Source organism: Pungitius pungitius, chromosome 9 (assembly GCF_949316345.1).
Source record: "Pungitius pungitius chromosome 9, fPunPun2.1, whole genome shotgun sequence".
In the NCBI taxonomy this organism is placed as follows: domain Eukaryota; kingdom Metazoa; phylum Chordata; class Actinopteri; order Perciformes; family Gasterosteidae; genus Pungitius; species Pungitius pungitius.
In genome coordinates, this window is record NC_084908.1 from 11,902,226 (window position 1) to 11,914,809 (window position 12,584).

At 38.7% G+C, this 12,584-nt stretch overlaps 1 long non-coding RNA gene across 1 annotated transcript; it reads left to right on the forward strand.

Moving 5' to 3' along the window:
* Positions 1-650: 650 nt before the first annotated feature.
* On the forward strand, positions 651-1,181 carry LOC119218298 (uncharacterized). The gene is made up of 3 exons (XR_005120369.1): positions 651-773; positions 874-957; positions 1,056-1,181. It is a non-coding gene; the product is annotated as an uncharacterized LOC119218298 (long non-coding RNA).
* Positions 1,182-12,584: the final 11,403 nt, after the last annotated feature.

Genomic DNA, 12,584 nt, shown 5'->3' on the forward strand with positions numbered 1-12,584 from the left:
TCCATGACATTTTATCCATAGTGCAGACCTTTCCGCGGTTGCCCCTCATTGGGAAATAAAACTTCTCTTGCAACAGTTCATAAATTGTCATGAATTTAATGAAGAGGTCCACCCCGAGTAAACAAGATGATTACAGTATTTGGAAAACTATTGAGCAAGTATTTTTTTCCAGATGCAAATATAGCGCTAGGCAACAGATATCACTCTTTCGCAAGCGCAGACAGCATATAATTTCAATTATTTTCATAATAATGGCATTTTCCTATTCTGCATTTGATTTACATTCAAAGATTTTCTTTAAACAAAAGGAGGTGACTTGTGTGTTTGTGTGTGTGTAAGTTTGTGTGATCTGCTGTACAAATTGAGCTTAGGGGTTAAATCAGCACAGCATGTGTAAGAAAATATTGTAAGTCAACGGGGATTAAAAGACAGGATGTGAAGCTTCAATGTTACAACAAACACGTAATGAAATTGCGTTCACGCCTGTCGGTTTAGTTTCCGGAGGCTGCTGAGAGACTGACCACATCTGACATGAAGTACCACACCTTTAAAGTGCGGGAGCATTGTGATCACAGCGGGGCTGCTTAAAAGCTAATGGAGTGTTCTTAAACACTCTGTCCTAGTCTCAGTCTGAGGGAAGTGAACGCAGTCTGATTATTGCCTTCTTTGTTTGGCTCTCTACCGTGGCGCACTACCGAGGGATCTGAATTACGCTTTGCAAGATGATGTTTTTTCTCCTGGTGGCTTTCTCCTTGATCAATTACCCAGTTGCTGTAAGTACCCACCGTTAAAACGTGTTCTTCTGCCACCGTCTTCATGCGATTCACCTACTAAGAAAACCAAACCAGCTTTTAATTGAATGTTTTTTTGCAGAACTGTCATAGCAGTAGTGATTCAGACAGTAATGAGGTAAGACGGAAATCTAATCATTATAGCAGCGAGTCTGACAGTAATGAGGTAAGAATCTGATTAATTCTAACGTTTTTAATTGTAATAAAATTATTGCAAAACCTTATTTTAAAACATTTTACCCTTGTTGTATCATATTGCTGCAGAGAGGCAATCGTCATCCGGTACTTAAGTGGCCTTACTTCCCCGCCTGGCCATTTCCTGGTTTGTGGCCACCAGCTCCTGCAACACCTCCACCCCCACCCCCAACTCCAGCACCAACAACAACACCAACAACCGCAAGAACAACAAAAACAGTTACTGCTACCACTCAGCCGCGAGGAGACAGTGGTTAAATTGTGCAGGAATAACAGACTGAGTTACTGAGTTAGATGGAAATGTATGTGTATATTTTTTAAATTTCGTTTGTATTTTAACGTGTTGCCATGTTTGAACCATGCGTCTAAAAAATGAAGCATATTTTTTGTTGTATTTCAGTCTGGGTTACTCTACGTTTCCATATCCGCATTATTCTGTTGTCTACTTTCATGCATTTCAGTGAGAATATTGCGTTTTTTTATTTTTTTTAAGCCACAGCCCATAAGCCAACCTAAAGAATGTTGTGATATGTGATATAAAAGACGTAAAAGGGAGACAAGCACTTTTTTCAGGTTGTCATTATGAGTTTCGTCTGAGGTTTGTCTCAGGAAGGCGTTGAAGACACCTGTTGGGCGGTTGCTGTCGACACCCAGGTGCATCATCCACCCAGTGGGCGCACACATCACCATCCGAGGATCAACGCGGCTTAAGAAAGGGCTGAGCTTTGAGGCTTTAATACACGACTCTTTGCCCCATTAGGGAAGTCTGTCGCACTGTGCTCTTATCATGACTCAGCCAATTCCTCGCACTGCACTGACAACGCTTTGCTGCATTTACACTTCAATGTGCACCTTCAATTGTTTTCTCTGAAATATACACTTATTGTTTAAAAGAGTTATATAATGTTTTTTGTCAAAAGAGTGAGTTTTGCACAGCTACTCTTAAGAATGTAACTTTATTAAGTCTTTTGTTTGTCGATGTTATTTTTACTTGCAATGTAGCCACTTAATGGGCAGGGGTTGGTTGTGAATCATTGAGAATCATGCACTGAATAAGGATGTTTTATGAAAATTAAATACAAATTTTGAATGTTCAGGTTGTATTGTTCTGATGAACCACCTATTGTGGTGTTTTCTGTGGGTCTAGCGTCAATCAATCTTACTAACTCGCTAAAATTAGAAATAAAATGCTCTGCTACATCGAATAACAGTGATTCAGATCTCTACCGGAAGCATTACATAATTGGTGGGTTTTATACTGACTCAAGCCTCACAGCTACAAATAAGAGGGGTATTCCATCTGTTAAATAAGGGTCAGATGTCCATGCTTTCTCCTCACTTTGTGCTGCATGCGTCACATGAATGAAATCTTCAGCGGTTGCAGTACATTTACTCAGTGAGTCTCCGATGAAATGTAGATCTTTGACGGTAGAAAAACATGAAAATCTTGTGTCATATTTTTCCTCTTACTTGTAGTAATTTTTCTGTTTTCGTTGCCATTACATATTTGGTTTGACCATAACCACAGCGGCGAGACACTGACACATCAGCCGCACCCACAGGTGCTCTGAGTAAAACCACATGTCCAGGGTTCCTGTTGGTTTGTTTATTCATTTTTGTAGACATTACTGCATCATAATTGAAGGAAGAAACATGCAGTTTTCTGCATTCAATGGATTTTCCTTAGCTTTCACCTCCTTGCTTCATTCACACCAGAAGATGCGTTTTTTTTCTGTCATGTGATTGGCTGTTTCACTTTGTGAGCAGAGCATAAGTCAATGCCTGACCTCCTGTCCTGGTGAATACTCTGATGTGCTCTTAGTGGACATTCCCCGAAGACTTGTATTGATCTTGTGGGAATCATTTTGTTTTTGGAAATGATTATCTTAATCCTATCATGTTTTACCATCATGGTGTCTGCAGTACCGGTAAGTAGTTCCTTTTATTGACAATATTAATATGCTACGAGTTTGAACATTTCACTTAACCATTATGGGAAATCTGCTGTGAAAACTATCATTCATGCATCTTGTATACTTTTCCTTCTGCTTCCTCCCCAGCTTCCACAAGGAGGAGCCACTCAAGCTCTCGTCGAAGCAACAAACCAGGTGGTTGTCACTCAGACGCCGGCCTCTCTATCTCCTAATGTGGCTCAACCACAGCCAGGGGTCCCCTATCTGCTGGGTCCCCAGTTCCTGCCTCCCACACAGCACTACTCGTGGCCTTCATTGGGGGGCAGCCCAAGCATCGTTCCTCTGCAGCCGAACATCTACGGATCCCAGCCTGCTGCTGAACAGCCGACGCTCCCACAGCAGCCTTTGGTAGGGCATCAAGAGAAAAAAACGATTCATATCTATATCAATATAGATTTATTTAGGGATTCAGAGTGCAACTCGTTCACAAACAATGATGATATTTTTTTCCCCTCTAGATTTTCCCTCCTTACAGATACGTCCCACTGCTCTCATCGCCATATGGGAATCAACTGGTAAGATGATACGTCTCTATTACTGAAAGACTCTTTGGCTTTTTGTTCTGATCCTCCCATGCACTGATGAATGATGCTCTGGACTGAATAATAGACTTCAGATGGGAGCTGCTGTCACAACCTTGAAAGGTCTGGCCTGGGGGGGACTTTAACATGTTTCCACAGTTGTGGTCTGTTCTGTCAACGTGTACTTTAGGAAAATTGAAATAGTGACAGTGTAATGGAAATAAATATATAAATACTCTGATGAAATCTGTCACTTGATTTATGACCCTGAGATGAAAACTGGGAGTTGGTTTCTCATTTTGACATGTTTTTCTGCTACAAGTGATGTTAAAATTGGATCTGACTTGAGGTATGACTAGGGGGGGAGATAGTTTTGCAAGTAAAAAAACTGTTGACAAAAATGAAATTTCATTTTTCTTATTCTGTGCTGTAGTTGTCACCATATGGAATCCCTGTGATTCTTGAATCACTGCTTCCACAAACACCAGGGAATCACCTGCCCAACAGTCCGGTGTTACCTGCAGAAACACCGTCTGGAGCTGCTCCTTTGGGAGATTTACCTCAGCAAGTGCTGCAACAGCAGGTCTCTCAAGCTTTTTTTTTGTAAATTGAGTCTGACAGTGTATAGTAAAATAAATACACATTCAACTTCAAAAGGTAAAAAAGCAGCATTATAGTCTGATTGTTTTTTTATTCCACAGAGTCCCCAAATTGTATACATGCTCCAGCCGCCCAAGGTAAATTTAAAATACACCTTCAATATAAACAATTTTATTATATGTTAAAGACATGTTTTTGTAACATTCTTTTTCCTAAAGTTTTATCTGACATATGCTCTTGTTCTTCAGGAGACTCTGCTCAGCAGTCTTAGCTCGGAGGAGCTGCAGGTAACACAGCCAAGATTTACTCGGCCCCCCTCCCCCTTCCCCCCCCCCCCCCCCGTGGCCTTTCACTGTATCTCTCCCTCTGTTGGCTTTTAGACTGCAGTGGAAATGAGCCAGCTGGGTGTGTACCTGACCACGATGCTCACAAACTTGCCCGCGGGAGCAATTCAGCCTGCGAGTCAAGGCGCTGGGCTCGTGAACCCAACCTCGGGGACCTTCTCTGCTGGAGTCCAACAGACACAGGGGCCAGCGGGCTCTGCACCACAGCCCACTACGAACGGGTTCCCTTCAGGTTTGGAGAGGCCGGCGCAGGAGGCAGCCACTGTGAAAGCACCTGTTCAACCCGCTGCAGGAGAGCGTGTCTGCAACTGCAGCAACCGGCAGAGAGAACTCACACCATACTTGTAACACCAATACAGAAAGTGTTTTTGTTTTTCCTTTTCATAATAAAGAATAGACCTGAATTTTTTCAACCTTTTTAAATGAGGCGTCCTAATGATTTTGATTTGAATTGATCATCTTAAACCCTTCAGTTAACACGCTGTGAACACAAAATTGACATTATCATCAGTTTTGTATGGTTAGTACACAGAGAAATTATATATAATAATCAATAAAACTACAATATTCACTGCCTCTTTGACCCTCGCTAAATTATTTAAATGACAACTGACTTTCCCAGCAACACGCTAATCATGTTCTTACAGAAATGCAGATCACAAACTGCCTTACAGCTCTTCTATGTAAGAATTGAAATGTAATTCAACTTGAATGCCTTGAAAGCTACTTACAGGTTTCTACACAGTAACACCATATTGAGAGAGGCCTTACCATACCTTTTCTTTATAATGAAGTGCAGCACTATAGTATACCCCACATGCTCACATACAAGTGAGTGAGAATACCAATTAACAGAAGCCATTTAATTATTCTGTGTCTAAAAAAGGGGAAAGGAGCTTGAGTCAAAATCAATCTCAAACATGTGACGATGGAAGAAATGTGACAACTGCGACACAATCATGATATTCAATCAACTGCAATACAGTATTTACTGTCATAGCAGGTATGGTCTGTGATAACATGCTATACAATAACACCTAGATTCATGTTGAACAGATCAACAGCTACCACATTTTAGTCTCAAAAGCTCCACTTACAAACTGTGCATACATTGGATCCCCCCCCCCCCACATGAAACTGATGACCTTTAAAAGACATGCCGCAAGGGTTCACCTGCTAAAGCAGAACACTGAGGGTACAAATGTGATTAATGTGACATGTGTATGGAGATTCTGCATGGAGATATGGTCGCCAATTATGCCTTCAAAAAATGGAAAATTCTTGGCGTGTCACCAACACCTGTCTTAGGTTTGCTGCGCCTATGTTTTGTGAGTGAATAAATAGGCGTAAATCTCGCTGCAGTGATCACACCTCTCCTCAACAATGTGTCACTACTTGTTGTGGTTGTTGTTGCCAGAAAGAATAGCTAATGTTAGATAATTAACATCATATGACAAATCTCTTTCATTTAAAATGAAATTCATCCTACTGGCTTTTTAAATTTTTTTATCTCTGGTTTTTGTTTTAAATGCTGTAAATATTCAACCGGACAAGCTGACTCCAAAGGTCGTTGCAGCTGTATGCTGAGCTCAACATGATCGTCATCAGCAGAAGACGTTTGCTCGATTGTCCTTTGTTATCGTTATCGTCGATGTTGATTAAGGTGTTTGCATGATGGCTATTGACAACTATGTCAGTGAATAATAGTGCATTTATAAGCTATTGATTTGACACTGACATTGTGTCTATTGATTCTGCAGTACATCCTTTGCTTCTTCACAGTCACAAATGTTCATGGAGTTTGACATAGGCCACGCTCCACCTGAGGTACCGTCAACCATGACGTAGACACAAAAACCCACTGTGAAACGGCACAGTTTCAAACATTGTCGAATTAGCTCTGCACACAGGTCTGCTATTCAGTGTTTATCACTGGTGGTGATGTCATAATGGCTTATTCTGTTGTTGGCTCCGTTGCCACCAGTTTGCAAATTCTAATCATAATCTACACTAAAAATGTAAATGATTCTTCTCCTTCTTCACAGGCAGTCCGGGCTATTTTTGCTGGAGCCCCACTTGAAGCTCTGGGAGTTGTACAAGCTATTTTTGTTTTTATTACATTTTGTCTGACAAGAGCTCTCTCATAAGATAAACTGCTCCCTATTGATGCCCAGAGCTAGTTTGGCCTGTGAGTGACACAGTCTCTTTAGACACATTATTTAAAATGCATTAATATTTTCAACTTTCCAAACACAGTCAAAGAGTCAATAGTTTCAACCTTTGTAAAAAGCGTATCCTTTGCTGGTAACAGTGCATATTTAAGTGTAAGAGTGTGTTAATAAAGCAGGAGATTTTTTAGCCAAACGGATGTGGTAAATGCCTGAAGATTTTCATTCCTTTTACAGAAGTTGAGTGAGATTTTATTGAACTAATGGCCACTTGTCTTTTCCATCTTAAGCAAAATCACAGCTTTGGTTTTGACCTGAAAGAAGCTGCCCCTGCAGCTCCTGCGGCTCTTGCAGCTCCTGCTGCTCCTGCTTCCCATATTGTATCTATTGTTGGAGTTTCTTTAAGCGATTTTGGTAAATGTCAGCCACTGACCACAATGGCTGTGAAATCGCACCAGGAAGGAGACTAGATTGATTTGAAGCAGTCACGAGGCCAAGAGGTTGATTTTGATGAAGGGGGTGTGACATCATTCAGAAACTGTCTTCCGACTATTTCTGGCAGGGTATTGATGAAGCATCGGCACATAATCCTTACTCCTGATTGGCTCGTCACAGCCTTTGACAATTCAGGCTACCAAAACCAGCAATGATGATGGGACAGGTACACATGCATTTACACAACACAAATATTAATATATTTACAAGGCACTAGACCGTGATCTGTTGTTGCCTAATTCAGACTTTCATTAATTCATTTGAAACAATCATATATTCTGTGTGAATTTCTTCAAATATAAAAATTGACTTGCTTTCCTTTCCATTTTATGTGACCATTCCAGTAAGTCTAGCAGTTAAAAATAATACTTTGCTCTTCAGATGGCGCAAAAAGCGCTCTGTCTCATAATAACAATGGTGCTATGCAAAGGAAAATGAGATAATTTTTTTAAAACCATGTCCTTTGTTAGATTTGAACCAGTAATACAACAAAATAACTCATCCATTGTTGTCTGGTGATTTACTTGATTACAATATTGTACAAAGAAATAAATTATTGTGTGTCGGATCAACCAACATTTTGTAAAGATATTGTCATGAAATGATTTCATGTTAGTTTGTAAATTAGCTTTTTGACAAATGGAATGGCAACGTATGAAGGCATTAAGGGAGACGCTCACATACAGAGTTCATTCAATACAACAGTAGGTTTTTTTAAGCGGTTAAATTTTAATGGAGCAAAGGTTTCTAACCAAATCTTATTAGTAAACTTTCACCATCAGTTGGAAACACAATTAACATGGGAGGGACTGTAAATCAATCAAAATTACATTTATTATTGCAATAAAATCTTTTAAATTTTTTATTAATGGAGTAAAATATATAATGTTGTTGTTTATTCTACAAAGCAGCTGTAGCATAGATCTAATGGAAATGCCATGATTGCAGAGTGAGGCACAGGCAGACTGAAGGTTTGCAGTGCTCCAGACAGTGTAATCAAACAGTCTGCTATTACACAGAAAGTGGATTTGACCACTGGTCATTTAGTAAAGCTGCAGACTAGACACCTTTACTGCACCTAGTCATTGGATAACATCACGCCCATCACTGGGATTGGCTCGCAGGTGAGCTGGCACCGTATAAAAGATAGAGTAACTCTGTAGAAGATACGATGCACTGAAACCATCTTCGATATCAACACTCAACATCCTCCCCAGTGATCACAGAAGGTGAGTTGAACTTCAACATGAGTCTATGCTCACTTTCTCGATCAGAGGCCAACTGAACTAATGCCGAATATTGTCTGCAGGACTCAGAGAATCAGCAAAAATGAAATTGGTCATCTTTTGCCTCTGTCTGGCTACCACGGCCTCTGCTGCACCTGTAAGTTTTAAAAGTGGATGAAGGTTGATCTTGTTGTTTCGTGTTCTCAATTCAGGCGCAGTTCTGACGTTTGATTTCATCCAACTATATTTTTTTCTGTCTTTGTTTTTAGTCCATCTTTCATTACCTGCCTCATTATGCAGGATCCAGGCAACAGGTACCGCCCTCACAGGTAACAGTGCATTTTCTGTGTTCTTTTTCTTCCTTGTCTGGGGCTGCACACAGAACACAATTAAGCAGCTGTTGTTTGTGATAAATGACTGAAGCCCACCAGAACTATTGCTGTGTGGAGTTTGCTGTATTCTGACAATGTCCCGTTCATTTAGGGGGGAAATCCCTTCACAGCTCCTCAGTCTCTGCCACAACTTGGAGCACCTGGCGCTTACAGTATTGAACTAGTATGTCACACTCTCCCTTATTTCGTGTGATGGATTCCATTTCACAAATATGTATTATGACTCATGTTTATTTCTATTTTCTCCATAAGATCTACCCCCACAGCGTTGCTGGTGGTGCAGGTGGATCAAACGCTGGACAGGTAGGCATGTGGTTGTAAAGAAGCATCTCTTTGTTTTACATGTGATAATATCCTAACTGCTCTTTACTTTTTAGTGATTTTTTGTTTTTTTCTCCTCTCTCTGCAGTCCTTTGGTTTCATAAAATACTCCATTCCTCAGCCACCAGGCAGACAGAGCGTGGAAGTTGTAAGTGTTTTTTTTTCTTCTGTTTTTCAGCCATAACATATTTGGACTGAAAAAACACTGAAAAACACTTTTATGTGGTTTTTATTATGCAGGTTAATGAAAAACCTGTTGACACAAGACCTATTCATTTGTTTGTTCTCTCCTGTTTTTACATTTTCAGTATTACCCCTATGATTTCTCCCAGCAGAGGGTAAATATTTTGAACTTCGAGAGGTTATAGAATTCATGATGTTGGAATAAAATGACATTTTGTTTCACATGATGCAGTACTAAATAAGGGACATGTGCTTTTGTTCCAGATAATGACAAACCTCCCTCCGATGTCAAACTCCCCTCAGATGCCAAATGTGAGATATTATTTATTCTACATATTTAATTTCATTCTCATATTTTACACTTGCTTTACTCATGTTTTATCCACAGGTGTTCCCATTTGAATATCCCGCTCAAAATATTCCCCAGCAATTCCCAAATGTAAGAGGAAACATTTACCGTGAATTTGATGGATTCTGAGCATTTCCTTGATTCAGAAGTTTTACATTTCCAGTCTTTTTTTCAGATGCCCTCATTCAATCCCAATGCCCTTCCATCCCAGGATCCCATGCAGCCCCTCCAGCAGGACCAGCCCATCCAGACAAGCCAGGTATTCATTAATCTATTTATTCATTTGAAGAAGATTGGAACTGCAAATAAACATACGTATTGAAAAGGACTATCAACATAAATACATAGTTTATGTCATTTATGTGGAGAGTCTGTAAATTAAAAATATTTGATATAATTTGATTAATTATTTTTGCAGATGCCAGCAAAGGTGTAAAGTGGAAGAGAAGCATAGAAAAGGAGACAAAACTATATTTTCCTCCTTGACATGTGAATGATGACAAGTAACATGTAAATGTGCTTTCCAAAGACTGTTACATCTGCATGCACCAACATTTTTCTGAAGAATTACTCTGCTTTACTTTATAGTACTTATAGTCACACTTTTATTGTGTCACTTAAATGCTTTCTAACCATGCATTTTAAGTATATAACAAATGTCCTGCACATGTTTATTAACTTATTTCAACTATTCTTTAAATGTATTTTCTGTTGAGAATAAAGTACACTTTTCAAAGCAATTTGGTTATGTTTTGTCTTTTTTAACAAGTTTTAATTTGATTTATTGTTTGGTATTGTTTGTATTTGGTAATGAAAAAAAAACAAGCAATAGTAAATATTGCTTTCATATATAAATATTTACTAATAATTCTATTTATTAGTATATAGGAATGGGGGCCACATGAATCCTGAAAGAAAATATCATTTTTCTTTAGAAATTTTTGAGTGGTTTATGTCTTTTTGACTCAACTTAACTTAATGAATCCTTTACAGTGAATGTGTGATGGTACATATCTTTAAAATGTTGGGTTATGAGCACTAGTCACCAAACGTATTACTAGACCAAAGCGTTCTGAAAAAAATAAGTGAGGCTATTTAACTCAAAAGTATTCTAAGCATCTGGTAATTCTATATTTTTTAATAAATTGTGTCTATGGATAATGCACCAAACATGGAAATATAAATATAAATCAGTGGAGGGCTTATTAACTCAGAGGGCTAAAGAAGAAAGGCAGCATCCTAAGAAATGGCAGAAAAAGCAATTCCCCAACCACACATGTACGGTACAGATACACTAAACGCATCTTACATGCTGCACGGGCTACATCATATTACAGAGTGAACATCATTTGCCACATAGGTTGAATAAATTCCTCCCCAGTGAAAATAACTTCCTGCTCATTTCTCCCCTGCGGACACGAGCCTGTCACAGCACGACCATTTACATTTATCTTCAAACACACTTAAAATACACAGGCGCCATCCTCTCACGCTATGCGTTTCTCTTCCACGCAAGTTCCACTTCCCGGAACATTCACCACATAATTGCACAACTTCTATCATGCACAGCAAAGGAGACGTTAAAAACATGTTTGAGCATTAATTTGACTCGTACAAATACAGAATTAGAGAATCTACAGGTCTGGAAGGATAGATGAACAATGGCAACAGTGTTGGGACAAAAGAACATGGAACCGTTTTGAACCAGAAATTGTTTGTGTAAGATGTAAGAAAGACACTCTGAATCTTTAAGCATACATTATATTTTGAGATTTAACATTTGAGCAACGTGACAGCTTTAGAATTGTTTTGTCTGATCTCAATTTAAACACATAAATACAAAACTCGCTTTGGACGTATGGTTTTGAGACTTGTTGGTCTTTGACAGCAGCTCAGTAAGGGCCTTCATTTAGACAAAGCAGCACTTTGAGCTCGAACATGAACATCAGCATGCTAACACACTCACAATGTTAAGCTGTACATCTGATGTTTGGAAGATTAATGGCTTCCATGTTCACCCTCTTCATGTATTATCTTAGCTTGATATGAGCTAATAAGGACAAAATAAAATATTTTAATTGAAAAGCAACAGGCAATGTCATACCAACAGCCATCTTCCTAGAATTAAAATTTTGCAGATTGCAGTGTAAGTCCTTCATTATCTGATTTAAAGCCACAAGACAGAAAAATAAAAAACCTTTATTCAAAACTTTTCAGAATATTGTTGCATGTGTTCATTGCCGTCTTCTTTTATGCAACATTGTTTAAGTGTAAGTAATCTATGCAGCGTGTTGGAGGCCACAGGGTTACATGTTACGGCAGACTTTGGTTACAGGGTAGAAGCCTTTAATAAAGTGATCGTTTCATAAATCTACTTCTGTAAATAAGTACATCATTGTCTTTCTTCCTGGTCGATGGTTTAACGTTACATGCAATGTAATCAATTGAGTTACTTGTAACTTTTATTGGAAAGAGTTCATCTTGAAGTACATTTGATTTGTGTGCATGTGTGAGAGAGATAGAGCAAGACCTGCAGGCTTGTAGCTAAGTTTAAAAAGAAGAATCTTTTCATAACATTTGTCCATTTAAGTGTATAGAGGAGCAAAGTTGGAAATGTGGATTTATTTTAAGAAAGTTTAGGAGGGAAATGTCTCTTTGTTTAAAAGGTTACAACTCATCTAAAAGTAACACAAGGCTCAAAAGACACTGCTTTTTAGGGTCACAAGACAAAAAACAACCACTGGTTTATTACTAAGAAATACATAACATTTTATAAGCTTATCATATATTTTGTAATTAAAAAATCTTAAAGCAAAAAAATTGAAGTTAAAGATTTTGGTAACGTATTCTGTAATGTAAGGACATTGACAGAGATGTCCTAATACTCGCTTATTTTTGTGTTTAACTGCCATAGCGAACACACACTATACATACAGTATGTACAATATTTTTAAAATAAGTGGTGTCTCTTAGTCAGCATCATTACATGTGTGTGTCAGCTTCTTTCCCTCTAGTTATATTTCTAT